Here is a 17,710-nt window from a genome sequence, read left to right as displayed (position 1 = left end):
TATGAAAAGATTCATTTTAAACAGTAACTTTCAAGTAGTCATTGGTATACCTTCCATCCTTTTGCCTTTTGAAAATTGTTCTATATTCCAACCTTCTTTTTGAAATACAAATAAACATTTTTTTACCTACTTCAAAGTTCACAATCAACAAGATAAAAATTACTGTATATTCATAGAAAAGGAGTCTTCAGAAATATTAAAAGCTTCACTATATACTATAATAGTGAAAGAGAAAATAAGAATATCTGTAATTCTTTTAAGGTATCAATTGAAGGAAAAAGGTGACCTCAAAAAGCATTGTTTATTGACACGGCTTTCTGTAATGAGCAAAATACAAAGTAAATCAAGTTAGAATGTTTAATTTAAACACTTGCCCAAAGAGTCCTAGGACTATATTCCTTTCATATTTAGGGAAATAGTTTGAAATTCTTATTTAAGTGCTCAAATGAGAAGGGAGAAAGGCTTATAGGATTACAAAAATTCAAAGACAGTTTAGCAATCACTCGTTCTGATTGATTCTTACCTGGGTCTTCATAGCCTCCAAGAAACCTCCTTCTCGTATTTGAAATACCTTAGTATATCAAATGTCCAAAGGATAGAAGACATTTATTCACAGTAAATAAAATATTGATTCTTTTCATTTGGCCATAATTGTATTAACTAGTAGTTACATTTCAGATTCCAAGATCTAATTTTATACCATAAAGTAAGAAAACAAATTATCTCTTTTTTTTGAGACAGGGTCTTGCTCTGTCACTCAGGTTGAAGTGCAGTGGTACAATCATAGCTCATTGTGGCCTCAAATCCTAGGTTCCAGACATCCTCCTGCCTCAGCCTCCTGACTAACTGGGACTACAGGCATGCACAACCATGACCAGCCAATCTTTTCTTTTCTATTTGCCCTTAGGAGAACATGATTTCTGAAAATACTACAGTATGAGATCAATGTGTGATGTGGATGGAGTAAGCCCCTATTCTGTCCCCTCCTTCTAAAACTCCCTTTTAATATGGCATCCTAAGATAAAGGACATACAAGATATTAAAACTGACAAGATCAGATATTATACTTGATTTTAGCCAAAAGGCTGGGATGTGAGAATAAATTATCTCTTAATAAATATATTATCTTTTCATAGATGGTGAAAGAAGAATTTTCTAAAATATTGAGTTCAGACATTGGACATCATAATAAATACTTCTAGGAAACCAATTGGGAACAAATGATCTAATTCAATTCTCTCTTTGTGTAAATGAAGTATTAAAAGCCTAAAAGTACACATAACTGGCCAACGTTGACTATGGTGCATATCCATGTCCATTAAAGCAAAGGATCACTAATATTGCTATGCTTGATTTGAGTAAGATGTAGATAAAATCACCCTTCTTTCTAGCCACAAATGGTCATCCATTTTTAGGTGGAAAAACCAAATGGCTACTTAGCATTTTGCATTATATATAAAAGGATTATATTTTCCAGAATAAAAACAAGGTATGAAGGCTGACCAAAAAAAAAAAAAGACAAATCACTGATATTCATGAGGTCAATATTTGATATCCAGATGTGTGTTTCAAAATGTTAAAATATATTTTGTACAGAAAGACCCACACTATTTATAAGATCCAGACTTAATTCATACTTTCATTTTAAAATAAATATTCTCTTTACATCTGTGAATCATTCTGAAATATGTTTAATCTGCCACCTTGAATTATTCTAAACAGATACCCTTTATTAGAAAAATTGATGGGTGTTTGAAGGTTGCAATGAATATTTTCAAAAATGGTTCATAAATTGGAAAATGCTTAGGTTTGGGAGGCAGATATATTTGAATTTGAAACTAAATTCTAAAACTAACTAATAATGAAGTCTTGTTCAAATAACTAGTTTCAGTTTTCTCACTGATAAGATGGTGATGATAGCACCTAGTTAATGAAAGGATTGCTTATAGCTCTTTAATTTGCTGAATGAATGAAATAAATAAATGAATGAAAAAGTACAAGAAAATAACAGCACATGCAAATGATTAATTGGCAGACTGAAATATAGTGGGACCTTATTTAATTTCAGATATGGTTGCTATTTCAATTTATAATAATAAAAATTAGATATTATTGACACTAAGACCAATTTTCAAAATGGTTTATCTAAATTCTCAATAGAGTATATGAAAGGCTCAAAATAAAAAAGAAAGAGAAAATGTGAACAGCTCAATGGAAAACATTTATTAGAATTTTTTCACATTAAATATCTGATTAAATATCTGATAATCTGATTTAAAACTAGCAGTTTTTTATATTTAATCAAAACTTATTTTTTATCAAAGATATACATATCTCTACCATTTCTAAAGCACATGTTTACTTGTTCAAGATCTTTAAGATAAAAAAATCTTGATTTATAATCTTTGCCTTTTATAAATAAACTTTTATTGCTCCTCATTTCACAGCTTCTCCATACCACATGTGGAACAAATTTTATGATTTTTAAGGAATGAAAAGAGCACAGGTGAACATGCTAAGGACTATTTAGCAGGATGAAATTAATTTCAAAACATCCTACCTGATTTCAAATTCTAAATACTTCTTTTATTTACTAGGTGAATATAGGCAACATGCTTACCTTCTGTGCATTTTTAGTATCCTTAGCTATAAAATCAGGTAGTCATATTAATTTACATACATATAAAAACAAATGCTGATTTATGATAATGGGAACAGATACATTATCCTGACTGGTTGAAGGTAATATTATACATTATTAATCCATAAAATTGCAATCATTTTTCAGAATAATACTGGTTGAGCACCTTGTATGTGCTAGGTACTAAGTTTCAAAGATGAAGATAATTAAATTTGATCTCATAAGCCATCACTTTCTGATTTGTATTGATGTCCCAGACTCTCTTTCTTTGCTTTCACATCATGCAATTTTTAGTCATTTTGCCATTCTGGATTCTATACTTTAAACATGGTCCAGATAGCCTCTTTAGGTTTTAATAAGTACTACCTAGAAGTAAATAAAATAAGATTTCACTACAGTAGCTTAAACAGGACTAGGTTTGTTCTTGGTGAATGAAGTTCAAAATTCTATCTCTGAAGTGATGTTAGCAAGATGGAAGATTGAAAGGTACAGGATCTCCTTCCCCCACAGGAACACTGAGTTAACAACAATACATAAACCAAAATACTCCTGTGAGAACTCTAGATACTGGTTGAGAAGCACCCAGGCCATTGTAAAACCAAGAAGGGAGTCTAGCAAAAAGGATAAAAAAAAATTCATGGAATTTAGCATACCTGTTCATGATCTTCTCTATATGCAGAGTGGAACAATAATGAAAAAACCTTTATACCTAGGCTCCTTGAAATGGAAACAAAAGGGTACACCATTTGTCCAATATTCTGGATTGTCTGTGGTTGCCAAAAGGACTGGTTTATATCTCATCTGACCTGAAGAGTTGATGGGCCCAGCACCAGACTTTGAAAGCCACTGAAAACAGAGGAAAGCACACAGAATATTAGAGCTATAGCTCCATAGGCAGATACCAAGGGAAGCAAGGTATTAGAAAGGATTTGAGAGGTCCTAGAAACACTAGCCAGGCTGATTGGTGAAAGTCTTCCCCTGTACGAAACCAGAATAGAAATAATAGAAGAACTTGTTTGTTTTTTCAAATACCAAAATTTTAGCAAAAGTTTAACAGGCATGAAAGAAACAGAAACATGACCTAATCAAAGGAACAAAATAAAACTCCAGAAACTGACCCTAAATAAACACAGATATATGAGCTGCTTGACAAAGAATTTAAAATAACTGTTCAAAAAGACGTTCAAGGAACTAAAAGAAAACAGATATAGGCAACTAAATAAAATGAGAAAAATGATGCATGAAAAAATTAGAATATCAGCAAAGAGTTAAAAAAAACAAATTTTGGAGCTGAAAAAATATAATGAATAAACTGAAAATTTCATAGAGGGGTTCAATAGCAGACTTGACCAGACAGAAGAAAGAATCAGCAAAATTGAAGGTGGGTCATTTGAAATTATTATGTCAGAGGAGAAAACAAAATAATGAAGAGAAGGCAAGAAAGACTAAGATATTATGGGATGGTATCATGTGAAGTCATATATGCATTATAGGAATCCCAGAAAGAAAAGAGAAAGAAAAATGGGAGAAGAATTTGTCTGAAGAAATAATTACTGAAACCTCCTAAATCTCAGGAAAGAAATGAACATAATAATTCAAAAAGCTCAAAAATCTTCTACTAGAATAAATCCAAAGAGAATCACACCAAGACACATTATAAAGTCAAATATAAGAACATAAATACTGTATAATTCCACTCAGAAGAGGTATCTAAAGCAGTCCAATTCATAGAAATACAAAGTAGAATGATGGTTACCAGAGTCTTGGGAGAGAGGGAAAAGGGAAGTTGCTTAATGGGTAATGAATTTTAGATTTGCAAGATGAAAAAGTTCCGGAGATCTGTTTCACAACAATGTGAATATACTTAACAGTACTAAACTATATGCTTAAAATGGTTAAGATGGTAAATTTTGTTATTAATTTTTTTACCACTATAAACATGAGAGTGAGAAAGAATATACATTTCTAGCTCTGTAAAGCCTGAAATTTCATGATATTTCAAAATAAACTCAGATTTGGTGAAGTATTTTTTTTCCTCAGTAGCAAAGATTGAAAATCAATTTTCTTTCTTCTTCAGAGTCCCAGAATCTAAGTTTTTTTTTATTTCAGTATATTATGGGGGTACAAAAGTTTACATTACATATATTATCATTGCCCCCCTTCTCTCCCCAAATCAGAGCTTCAAGTGTGTATTTTTTAAGCATGTTCTGAACCTTGGCTTTGGGCTTTTTGCAATTTTACATTGGCACCATTACACTGTTACAAAGATATACAGAGGTACACTAATTCCATCTTGATGTTTTTGAAACATCATGTTGTCATATTTCTTATTTCTATCTCAAGAGTGTTTCAAGCTAAAGTATCTTTGTCTATGATTCTAATTCTCTGCTTAATCTCTGGACTTGAACGGTAGCTACCACTTTGCATCTTTTCTGTTGATTTACCAGCTGTGACATATGAAGGCCTTCAGATTTCAAGTTCTTTCCTAGACCATAAAGAGATCCTTTATTTCCCTCAGCTGCAGCCATCTACCTCATGAGTAGTTGTCTTTCAATTTTATAAACATCGCATGTTCTTGGTCTACTGCTATTTCACTTCTATGCTTGAATGCATATGTAAAATCTTTGTTGCTTGGACTGGTGACATGAAATTTGAAACACTTAATGTTGCAACCATCTCATGTTCCTTCATGTTATTGAAAGAAAAAAAAAACTAAGAGAAAAAAGGGGGAAGATGGATCTATTTCTCTCCAAGCTGATGTTGCCTTAGTAATTAATATTCAATAGGTGAGATCTTTAAACTAGTAATGAGCCTGCCTATCACTATTATCATACAGTTCACACCTTTCCATATTCCATCTTATACAAAGAAATATTGAAAATGCCTTGTTAATCTTAATATGCCATTTTTATAGCAGTCCTCTGGAATACCAACTAAGTCATTATGTGAAACATAGAGGATAAAGACAGGCTACCATGCCTTATTCTTGGTGAACACATGCTGACTGCTGCTAATTATGACCTTTCTCAGTACTCAAAAACCATCCATCCATTTAGTATTCCCTTCAAATTTTTTACTGAGTATAAATGTCAAGATCCCTGGTCTATAGTTTTAAGACTCTGCCTAACCTTTTCGGAAACTTGGGACATTTTCCTTTCTTTACTCTCCTGGCAGCTTCCCTATCATCAATAACTCCTCAAAGATTAGTTGTCTTCAAAATTACTTAGTGCCCTAAAGTAAATTGGAAACTTCCAGAGCCAGAAAAGCAAGTCGTTTGGAGAATTTGTTATACTTTCTCTGTTCATATTTCTTCAACTATTTCGAATTTTAATTTCTCTTCACCATTTTAGTTCCATCCTTCCAACATGAAGATTATTCTCTTTGAAAGAAAAGATGGAAGCAAAATTGAAGTTAAGAATTTTTCTCTTTTTTGGTATTTATTCTTATAATATTTGTCCCAGGGAGAGAAACTTCCATAATCTTGCTTACAACACAACTAAAATCTTTGCTTTTCTAGGGATTTTGTAAATATTAATGCATTTTGAGAATCATCTTTCCTATTGCTGTTCTGAAATACACCTGCTAATGTCTTCTCATATTCTTTAATTTCCTCTTTTGCATTTTTTGTATATTTTTATTTTTAATCTGTGCTTACTAAAGAACCTCATAGAAAACACTTTGATCTTCCTAGACTACCCTCCCTATTCTTTTCCACCAAAATCGTTATTTCATGGTTAAACACCATTTTGAGACTCTCCTATAGTACAATTTCTCCATGTAGAATTATAAGCATGATTTCTATGGACATATTGAATTATTCTAGCCAAAATCTGATATTAATGACTTGGAAGTTAATATTTTGCTACTTATTCAATTACAATAAGTGTGAGAATACATTCAAACAGTACATACAACCACACATGATGTAATCAATTTCTCCTAAAGTCACATCTTTGTCACTTCACAAAAAGATTCTTTATATTGGTTCATTTAGATCTATATTAGCAGTTCTCATTCATTTTAAATCTTCTGATATATGAAGTTGTTAGGAAGGAAAAAATTCAATATCTCCTTTTATTATCTATTGAACATACAACCACTGTTTCTCTACGTTCTCACCTAGAACACTTTAGACACCTGAACTTTGGGCATTTTCCCACACCTACCAATTCTTTGACATCAGCTGGGTGTCCTACAATTCAATGTAATTCTGACATTATTTACCTGGAATTAGAATCAGTTCCAACAAGTTAAGGGTTCAGTCTCACAAGTCTGTCCCCACTAAAGTTCCCTATCGCAAGTTTGACCATCTAGCTATAAACTGAAAGTCCCCACAATTTCCTCCTCAGGTTCAACAATTTGCTAAAATGGCTCCTAGAATTCAGGGAAATGCTTTACTTATGTTTACTGGTTTAGTGTAAAAGATACAACTCAGGAACAGACATGCCTAGGACAAGAGCTGAGAGGGAGAAGGCACAGAGCTTCCATGCCCTCTCCGGCAAGACCCCTTCCCAGCACTTGGATGTGTTCACTAACTTGGCAGCTCATCAAATCTTAAGGGTTTTTACAGAGTTTAATCTCCAGCCTCGCCCCCCTTTCCTGGAGGTTGGTAGAGGGGGCTGAAAGTTTCAACCTTCTAATCCTAGTCACTTGGTCTTTCTAGTGACTGGTCCCATCTTGACACTTTCCAGGGGCCCTGCACTAAGTCACCTCATTAACATAAACTCAGATATGATCAAAAGGGGCTCTTTATGAATAACAAAAGCCACTCATATCACTCAGAAAATTCCAAGGGTTTTAGGGGATCTGTGCCAGGAATCTGAAATAAAGATCAAATATATTTCCTATACCACAGTACCTTACTGATATTTGAAGGTCCCCATGGTATCTTTGACTCTTTGCAGCTCAGCTTTATGATCTATATCTGGACAACTATTTATAGTAAAAGTTCCCACATGTCCATCTGCAGGTATTTTTAAAAATGTCTGAAAACTAAAGCTGGTTAAATCTATCAATTTTAGAATCTACTCCAGAATATTTAAATGCAGAAAATTGAGGCCAGAGCTATGAATGACATTTTAAATATATACCCAGATGAGTGTGAAAATAAACCATGTTTGGGAAACATACCTTTAGACCATACTCACATAAAAATATAAATTTTATATTGTCTAAATTCTTTGCATCCATATATTTTCTTCCAGGCTGTCACTCTTAAATTTGGGAATTTCAGGTCATCTGATATTACCATCCCCCTTCTCACAGTCATCCCTCAGTATCCCTGGGGGATTGGTTTCAGTAACCCCCTTGGATACCAAAACATGTGCATGCTCAAGTTGCTGTTATAAAATGGCACAATATTTGCATATAACCTATGCAAATCCTCCTGTGCACATTTAATCATTTTTAGATTACTTATTGATATAATGCCTAATATAATGTAAATGCTTAGTAAATAGTTATTATACTGTTTTTTAATTTGTATTATTTTTTATTGTTGTATTGTTATTGTTTATTGAGTTTTTCCCACAAATATTTTTGATCCATGGTTGGTTGGATTGAATATACAGAACTTGTGGCTACAAAGGGGCCACTGTATAACAAGTCTCCTGAGAATTACATCATTCCTCCATTTGTTTTGTTGTTATTGTTTTTGTTGACAGGCCTTTCCAGTAGTTGGGAGAGAATAAAAAAATCTACTAACTGGGGAGAGGGAAGGGGCCAGAAGGAGAGTGAAATACTCAATTATAATTTCTAACTATTCTGTAAGAGAAAAAAGCATAAATTTTTGTAAATGTGGACCTGGGGAGAGGGAAGGGGCCAGAAGGAGAGTGAAATACTCAATTATAATTTCTAACCATTCTGTAAGAGAAAAAAGCATAAATTTTTGTAAATGTGGACAGGCAAAAATCTGAAATTTAAAAAAGTGACTTATCAATGTAGCTCTCTTTTCCTTCTCTCGTAAGTCTCCTTGTGTAATCACTGATAAATACATAAACTATAGACCAGCCTTAAGTAGAAAATAATTTGTCTTGAGCTATCCAGATGTAACAAATCCAATTAATCCCATTCACTAGTAAATATTTCCTTTCAAAGTTTGAATTCTTCCCCTGAATTTTGTTTCCTCCTCAAACATTTTATTTTTTGAAATGCTTTCTTAAATTTTTCAATCTGTATTACTTTTAACCTTATACAAAATAATTTTTGTTAATATTTGGCAAAGTTTCCATCATTGCATAGATAGCTCATAATCCAGAAAAAACAATACAGCCTCAGCTCTACATATGTGTTTACACTCTACTCAAAATTCATTCAGAAAATTTTATTCTGCATGTTCTATGGATAAGGTACGAAAAACATCACAATGCACAAAAGAGAACAATTTCCTGTCTATACAGGGCATACAGTCCATTTGGGGATTCCAACCAATGACAGGAAATTACAACATAGAATAAATTCTGTGGTAAGAAAGGGCAGAATACCTAAGCACCATAGAATAGGCATCTAAACTATACTAGAAGATCAAACAACCAGCAAATTTCATCCTGAAAGCAATCACAAATTTCCCTAGGATTCCTTTACATATGTATGTATAAAAAAAGAAATTCTCTCTTTTTGCTTCTATAAAGCTAAGATCCTCTGTTGATGGGAGAATGTCATATATGTTTGTATCTTCTCCACTTTCTCCTATGTGCTTTCTCAGGCTCTCATTTCATAACTGTCACTTTGACTCCCTCTACCTTCTTTGACCCTTTAAGCTTATTTTTTGATAATGCCATGATTGATATTGAATGAAAACTGAGTTCAGCAGCTCACAGCAATAAAAATATCTAATTTTATTTATATTTCACATAAACTTCACAATAACCTTATGAGATTTGTATCCCTGTTACAGAGATGGGAAAACTGAAGCAGAGAGAGGTTTTGCTCATCCAGGTTAGCAAGTAAGTAGTAGAAGCAGAATAGCCCAAGTATCTATGCTTTTAGCTACTCCACTGTGTCTTATATCTCACATGTGGAGAATACCAAAAAGAAAAGTTACTGTGATTGTGAAGTGACTTGACACAAGACTAACAATAAAAAATTTAAAAATCTGGATATGTTTTATACAGAGAAGATTGAGGAGGAAAGTGGTGATTGACATCAAATATGTGAAAGAATAGCATATGGAATAGGGATGGTGTTCCGAATAGAATTTTGGTTTAGACTTTAGATCAACAGATGGAAGAGAATTTCAAATGTTATGAATATTGTAAATGACATTTATTTTTTCTTGAGGGAAGTGAGAGCAAATCTGTGTAATTCTCAGGTCTCAATGTGAATAATTGTGAATATGGATATATAAAGTATACATCTCAGTTGGGATATTAAGAAACAACACCATTTACAAGAGAAAACAATCCCTATAAATATATGTCTATTCCTGAGCACACCAATGTCAGATCATAATAGTGCTATTCAGGAAGAACTTCCCTGATTTTGCTCTTTTTCCTGACTGAATTAATCCTCAAAGGTAGAAGCCATGGTTAGCAATACAGAAAAGAAAAAGCATTCCCCATATATTTTTTTGTGATATGGGGCAACTTATTTTATCAGTTGTAAAACATATTCTGAAAGAATGTAGATTTGCTAGGTTTAGGTTCTCCAAATGTGCAGGAGAATCAAAGAATCAGTAGGATAATATTTTCAGCAGTGATGGACTCTTGAAGTAATCGCTGTTAAGAAAAAGAATATCACTACTATATGAAAGCTCTAACAAATTCATTATTTTTAAATTAGTTCTCTATAGTCATGATATACAGCATATATATATCCATGTATATCTTCGTATAATTATACCACATAGTTATCTATGTAACAATGTTTGAAGGAACAATGTAAAGTATTTGTGTAAATGTATACAGACGCACAATTACATATTTAGGCCTGTGTATGTTGGAGAATGGAAGCATCTGCACGATACAGTTAGTAATGATAAAATATTTAACTGCTGCCACAATAAAATCTTAAATCTAGAGCTCCCAAACCAAAAATTATTTTTTTCTTACATGGTAGAGATACTATACAAATCTGACACTCAAGTTAATTTGAGTACAGCAGTGAAATTCATACATAATTCTGTATTTTAAGATGTTGCTTCCTAAAAGCTAAAGAAAAGTCTTTTTTGAATTTATCATAATAGCTACCAGTTACTGGGTGCTTGTAATGTCTAAGCTTGAAGCAAGCATATTACATACTTTTATATTTCTCACAACAACCCTGTTGGGTAGGTGTTATTATCCATCTTCATTTTGTAGATGAAGAATTTTTGCTTTGAAAAAACTTTTGCAATTAGGCCACAATCACACAGTTAATAAAAGATGGAATCTAGATTTAATCCAAGTCTATCTGAATCTCAAATCTTTACCCTTTTACTGTGCAATGCTGTCCACATTCACTGTATGTGTGGCAATGTCTGTACGCACAGTTTATCTTGGTCATCACATCAGGAATTGACATTTGCTGTAAACTTAACCGTATTTGTTCTACCAAAGCATCAGATTTTTAGTATTACCTTTTAATTTTAACTTTTATTATAAAATATATAAATATTTGAACATAAAAATTGAGAATTATTTATCAGTAATTAGTTTCATATATAATAATTGAGAATTATTTATATAGTATAGTATTTTATTCATTGAAAAGCAAATTATTATATCATTATGTGATATCCAAATTATGATAAGCATATACCTATCAATAATACTGTTACCTATCTTGACATGAGTGACCCTCATTTTAAAGAATACTCGTTTAAGCTGTGCTGTTTGATTACTAGAGTTATATTTCTGACAAGTCTCACAGACTTAATCAATATACTTATGCAGTCGTATCATATTAAAATAATAATATTAAATGTTCAAACATTCCTTTAAAACATCTGAGTTTATGTATTACTCAAATATGTGACTCCCTTGCCTACTAACAAAAATATCTGTATTAAAGATAAAATAGTTTCCAACAGAAAAGCATGATTCTAAGGTTCATACTAAAGCTAAAGTCTCTTTTTTTTTTTCCATATGCTTATCAAGAGTTTTTGGTTGATCTTTTTTTTACTTACTTATATTAACCTAATGAAATACTAATTTTCAATAGACATTTTTTACCTTTTAGAATTTAATCATGGTTACTTAAGATGTAACAAACTCATGAAAAAAATCCATGAAGTTTCTGTAGTTAATATTCAACACATGAAATCTGGGCATGGATTCCAATTTGCTTCTAATACAATATTAAAGCAAGGTATATATAAAATATTAATGTTATATTGGTTCTGAATTTATTTTTTTATTCAGAATAAAGCCTTCCTACCTAGCTGATTTCATTTTGAAGGACATTTTTAAAGCACAGTTATGCTTCTTGATATTTTAAATAATACTTTAGTAATAATTAAATAATAATTTAATGTAGTCATATTGGAAAAAATGTTAACTTATATGTACTAAGGTTTTTGTATTATCCAAAAGCATTATAATCTGTATGGAATAAATGATATGATATGATTTTCACCTTTATGTAAGATAGGAAATAAAATTGAAACACTAGTTTTTCATCCAAAATCAGAAATATTTCATTTTTAAATTTCATGTAAAAATGATTGCAATGTTTAACTTATCCTATGCTATTAAAAACTCTGTATTATAATTATATAAGGATGAACTTTTACTCTATTACTGTCTTCAAAGTGTAATGGTTTCTGAATTTTTTAATTTAGGTATAAGGTTTTCTAACACCATTCTAAGAGAATGAGGAAATTGCACTATGTTTATTGAAACACAACCATAATAATGAATTATATGATTGTCTTCTTAAAGTGAGTAAGGTCTTCCAATGTTCTAGTTCATGTTTTTGTCTTATGAAAAACATAAATTTTAAATTTGATTCTATGACAGAATGTGGCTAATTTATTATCAAATTGTTTTCCTTTTTCTACTGGGCACACATTGAGGCTACATTTCTTAGTATTCTTGCAACTAGGTGTTGCTTTCTGTCTGAATTCTGGCCGCAGTAACATGGACAGATATGAGATATACCATTTCCAGGCTTGGTCCATAAAACCCTCCCATATGTAACTTTGCGTTCTCTTCATCCATTTGCCAGCTAAATGGAGAAAATACTCACGACATCAGAGGATGGTATAGTCACAAAATGGAAAGACCCTGAATATCTGAATCACCGTGTGGAGTGGAGCCCATGATGTGTTACATTGGGTTTTATGAAGGAGAAATAAACATTTATTTGTCAATGCCACTGAAATTGTGTGTGATTGTGTTTGTGTGTGCATGTGTGCTTTAACTGTATCATTGAGCTCACTCAGACTATTGCAGATACTAAATTCATTCCACAAATCTAGTCAAATTAAAGATTTAATGTAAAAGAAAAACAAAATTTGGAACATTTTGGAAGAGAATATGATAATATATCTTTAAGACATCAAAGTCAGGAAGTATTTCTTAAAGCAGATGTTTATTAAATAGAAGATTCTCAGCCCACATCTGATTTGACTTTCAAGCAGCATTGACCACTCTTTCCTTCCTGACTTTTTTTCACGGGTTTCAGGATACCCTTTTGCTGGGTCTTCATTGTCTCACTGACTTCTAAATACTGGCATGTCCTATTTATTGCTTCTCAAAACTCTCTTTTATTTTGCATTTTCGTGGTTTTACATATGCTCCTAGTATAACCTGCTTGGATGTCTGCCCTGATCTAGACATGAATATGCAAATGCCTATTCAACATTTCCATTCTACATCTAATAAACAACACAAACTAAATTAGTCCCAAACTAAGCTCCTAGTATTTTCTCATTCCAAGCAACCACTCCACCCTCATCTTCCCCATCTCAATAAAGGGCAATGCCATTTTTCTAGTTATGTAGGTCAAAAGCCTAGAAGTTATTCTTGGCTTCTCACTTTTTTATAACTCATATCTTATGTCAGTAAATCTTTTCAATCTGCCTTAAAATATGCCTAGAATGTGAACATTATTCTTCAACTCTATTGATAGCTACCACCTTTGCCTAAATCACTGTCCTCTCTCCCCAAATCCATATAAATATCTTCTTACCATTTTCTCTGATTTCATCATTGCCTCTTTTCTGTCTATGCTTAACACACAAGCCAAGATGATTACATTAACGCATAATTCTGATCATGTCTCCGTTTCTCTGTTCTACTCAAAACCCTCCAATAAGCTCCTATCTCAGGATAAAAGGTTAAAGTCTTAAAATGTTCTTTGAAGTCCTACAAAATCTGATCTCCTTCCCACTACCACTCAGATCTTCCTTTCCAACTCCTCTTCCTTTAACTTACTCTTCCTTTGAACAAGTCAGGAATATTCCTCCCTGAGAAATATTATGGATTCTCGTCCCTCATCCATGTGATATCTGCATGGCTCAATCCTTCACTTTTTCTAGTGTATACTCAAACGTCACCTTCTCAAGATGGCCTTCCTTGGTCCTTCTATCTAATATTGTACCCCTTTATCCCTACATCCATAACTATCTTTCACTGGTTTATTTTTCACCTACCAGATATCTTCTTCCAACACAATGTTTACCTTATTTATTGCCACAGCACCCACCGTACAGGTACAAACTACAAAATGTATTCTGTAGCAGCAGAGACTTTCTCTGCTTTGTTCAGTGCTATATCCTCAGTACTTACACCATGTAGCAATATATTCATTACTGAATATATAATGAATGAAGATACAAAAATGATTAATTTATTTCAATAAATTTAAAATCTTATGCATATATAAGGACACCATTAAAAAGTTAAGACAAGCTATAAATTGGGGAAAATATTTGCTAAAAAGATAACAAACAAAGGGTTGGTACAAACTATAAAAAATGAATTATTACCAACAATAAAAGAAACCTATAAGATATCAACAGAAACTCCAATCAAAATAAGAGCAAAAATTCTGAGCATATATTTCACAGAAAATGAAACATGAATGATTAAATAATATATGTAGATACATCATCTCAATGATAATTAGGTAAATACAAATTAAAATCAAAATGACACATCACAGTCACCTGATTAGCAAAAATTAAAACATCTGACAGTAGGAAGTGTTAACAAGGATGAGAAGCAATGAGATTTCCTATCTACAATACGTGTGTTTGTAAACCATGATATGACCACGTTGAAAAACAACTTAGTATTACTCTAGTAAAACTGAATATGAATTCATCTATGATTCAACAGGTAAACAGGTGAAATTCTAATAGTAGACATATATCCTAGAGAAATTTTTGCATGTGTGAAAGATGTGTTATATATAGATTGTTCATAGTAGTATTATTAGTAATAGCAAAATCTGAAAAATATCAAAATGTTCTTCAATGGGAAATGTCTAAACATATTGTATGATACAAACACAGATATACTGGGCAATGGCAAATATTTTTGAATTAAAGCTACATGCATAAATCTCACTAAATATCATAGAGATTGTATTCCATGGAAAAGATGCTGAAGAAGATATACAGTATAACATTTACCCAAATTTCAAACACTTATAAAATAGTACACAAAAACACATATATGAAAAATAATTGTTAATATAAGCAAAAGCAAAACAGTGGTGAATAAATTTCAGAATAACTTTACCCTTGCAGGAGGAGACAGATTAGGGAGGAACTCACAAGCAGCTTCAGCCATTTCTTAATCATGTAGGCTGAAACATAATCAACTTTTAAAATATTTGTGATGATATTTAAAATCTATATTTATTTTAAAAAGAATAAATGATTTTTTACTTTTATTCAGTTATTTAATGTATTATGAGCATATTATGTACAAGGTTCTGTGATAAATTCTTTGAAAGTAGAGCTGAGTAAGACACATCCCTTCTTTCATGGAAGTTACTATTCAGGAGTTTAAAGAGAAGTCAAAACTTTTCCATATTCACAGATAGTGAACATGTAGCTTGCTGCCACCCTCCCCTCCAATGCTACAGCAGACAGAACTAAGCAGTTAGGATGATCTTCACTCTGACCCTGACTATAAGCACAGATTTTTAACACAATACTTCAGGCATCTATTACTAATTGATTAGAGTTGACACTCAATTTTAATTGTGTATTCTCCTAGTTCTTTCACACTTACAGAATTTCAAAATGTATCATTTCCACATTTTTATGTAAAAGCATTGATATGCATGAAGTGCAAGGTGAAAAATAGTTTACAATAATCAGTTATTTTTCTTTAACAACACTATTTTCCCACTACATTTGGAGTTTGGTAGAATGCTTTGTAAAAAATGTAATTATTTTTGTGGTACAAAAATCCTATTTGAGAAAGGCCACTGTTGAAATAGAAACAAGCACAATATAAAAAAACATCTGCAGACACCATTTTATTTATAATTGAGGAACTGGATTTCTATACACGTTTAATATACCATTTTTTTACAAATGAATCTTGTCTGGGGAATTTTTATAATATGTGCCTCAATTCATTTAACTCACACCTCAAAATATAAATCATCATATCAGAGTCTAAAGCCAAAGTAAAAACAGTAATGAGAAATGCTTAATATATTTTTAATACAACAGAAAACATTGCACTTTGTTATTTTATAGGTACATTGGCAGGATTTATTATGGAGTTGGATTTAGAATGTTAGAGAAGAGAAGTAAAGAACTGGCTTTATGGTTTGGAGCTAAAAAGCACTGAATGAATGGTGGGTAATTTATTTTAAATTTGTATAGGTACTTCCAAGGTCTGTGTTCTTCAATACTGTGGTATTCAAAATGTTAATACTCAATAATGTTAACTAGGGCACACATACTTTTACTATATCCCTCAAATGTACTATTTTGACAGTGATAATAGATTCATATTTGATTTCTTAATATTTGAGTTCTCTTAGTATTTCATAAATTTAAAAGTTTTGAAGTCAGACAGTTCTACAAGTTGTACCATGTTGTTTTATTGGCTTTGCTACCAAACCTCAATTTTCTTATTTGGAAAAAGGGGATGATATCTCTGCCTCAAAGGTTTGTTTTGTTTTGCTTTGTTTTGTTTTTCAGATCTGATTGGATATCTCATACCAATAACATATTACAGCGCCCAGTAAATAATACAAAGTCTAATACTCTCTAGTTTTCTCTGATTGCATGTTTGGTATTATTACATTAACTTAATCATCAGGAAACTGAGGTTCAGAGAGTTTATGTAATGTTCACAATAATACCTAGCACCATGTTTTGCATTTTGTCTTTTTTTCTTTGTTGTAAAAGTCTGTGGTAAATTAGAAATACAATTAGAAATTAGAAAATTAGAAATCAATTTTCATCTGGAAATAGGGAAAAATCAAGTTTCTAAATTAAGGACTCTCCTCCAGCACTTGACATTTAATTGTTACCTTGACAGACTTTGATTCAAAATTAATTAGATTGGACTGTATCAAAGTTAATAATTAAATTAACTTAAACGTGAGATATTCTAAAGTAACAATTTTAGGTCCTTTTCCCATTAAAAAGGAAAGATTTAAACTTCAACAAGGTATTATACCTTCTCTTAAGACAGCAAATTTAACTATAAAGGAGCAACTTTTTTTTATCTGAAAGTTAGTCATAGTATTTAAAATATCCTTAAATATTTGTGGGTTTTTTTTTTGGTCAATATTTCATAACAACAGTATTTATGATAAAAATTATTTACCTCTATAAAGTAAAAGGGATGGATGGGAACTTGCAATACAGACATAAAATTAAAACTAAAAGGTAGCTGTAGTTTACTACAAACCCCAGAACAAATTGCATCTGAAAATAAGGGGAAAGACCTCTGGTTTTCCCAGACAATACTACCTATTGTGACCATTTGGTAGTTTGAATTGAGTACCATACTGCTTTAATTTGTAGGGATACCAAAAGTTATAATAGTTCATATTTTCCGAATTACCCAGTGAATTTAAGATACACCAGTGACTCTCTGTTACAAATGAGTACTATTTTTCTGGAGGATATGATGAGTAAATGGTAAATACATTGCTCCTTTGAGTTTGAGA

At 31.8% G+C, this 17,710-nt stretch overlaps 1 non-coding gene across 1 annotated transcript; it reads right to left on the bottom strand.

Annotated features, from left to right (window-relative positions):
* Window positions 1-904: 904 nt before the first annotated feature.
* LOC123645261 lies at window positions 905-1,097 on the bottom strand. Its single transcript, XR_006737470.1, has one exon. It is a non-coding gene; the product is annotated as a U2 spliceosomal RNA (small nuclear RNA).
* Window positions 1,098-17,710: the final 16,613 nt, after the last annotated feature.

Source organism: Lemur catta, chromosome 9 (genome assembly GCF_020740605.2).
Source record: "Lemur catta isolate mLemCat1 chromosome 9, mLemCat1.pri, whole genome shotgun sequence".
Taxonomy (NCBI): domain Eukaryota; kingdom Metazoa; phylum Chordata; class Mammalia; order Primates; family Lemuridae; genus Lemur; species Lemur catta.
This window is presented reverse-complemented; position numbering and strand designations above follow the sequence as displayed.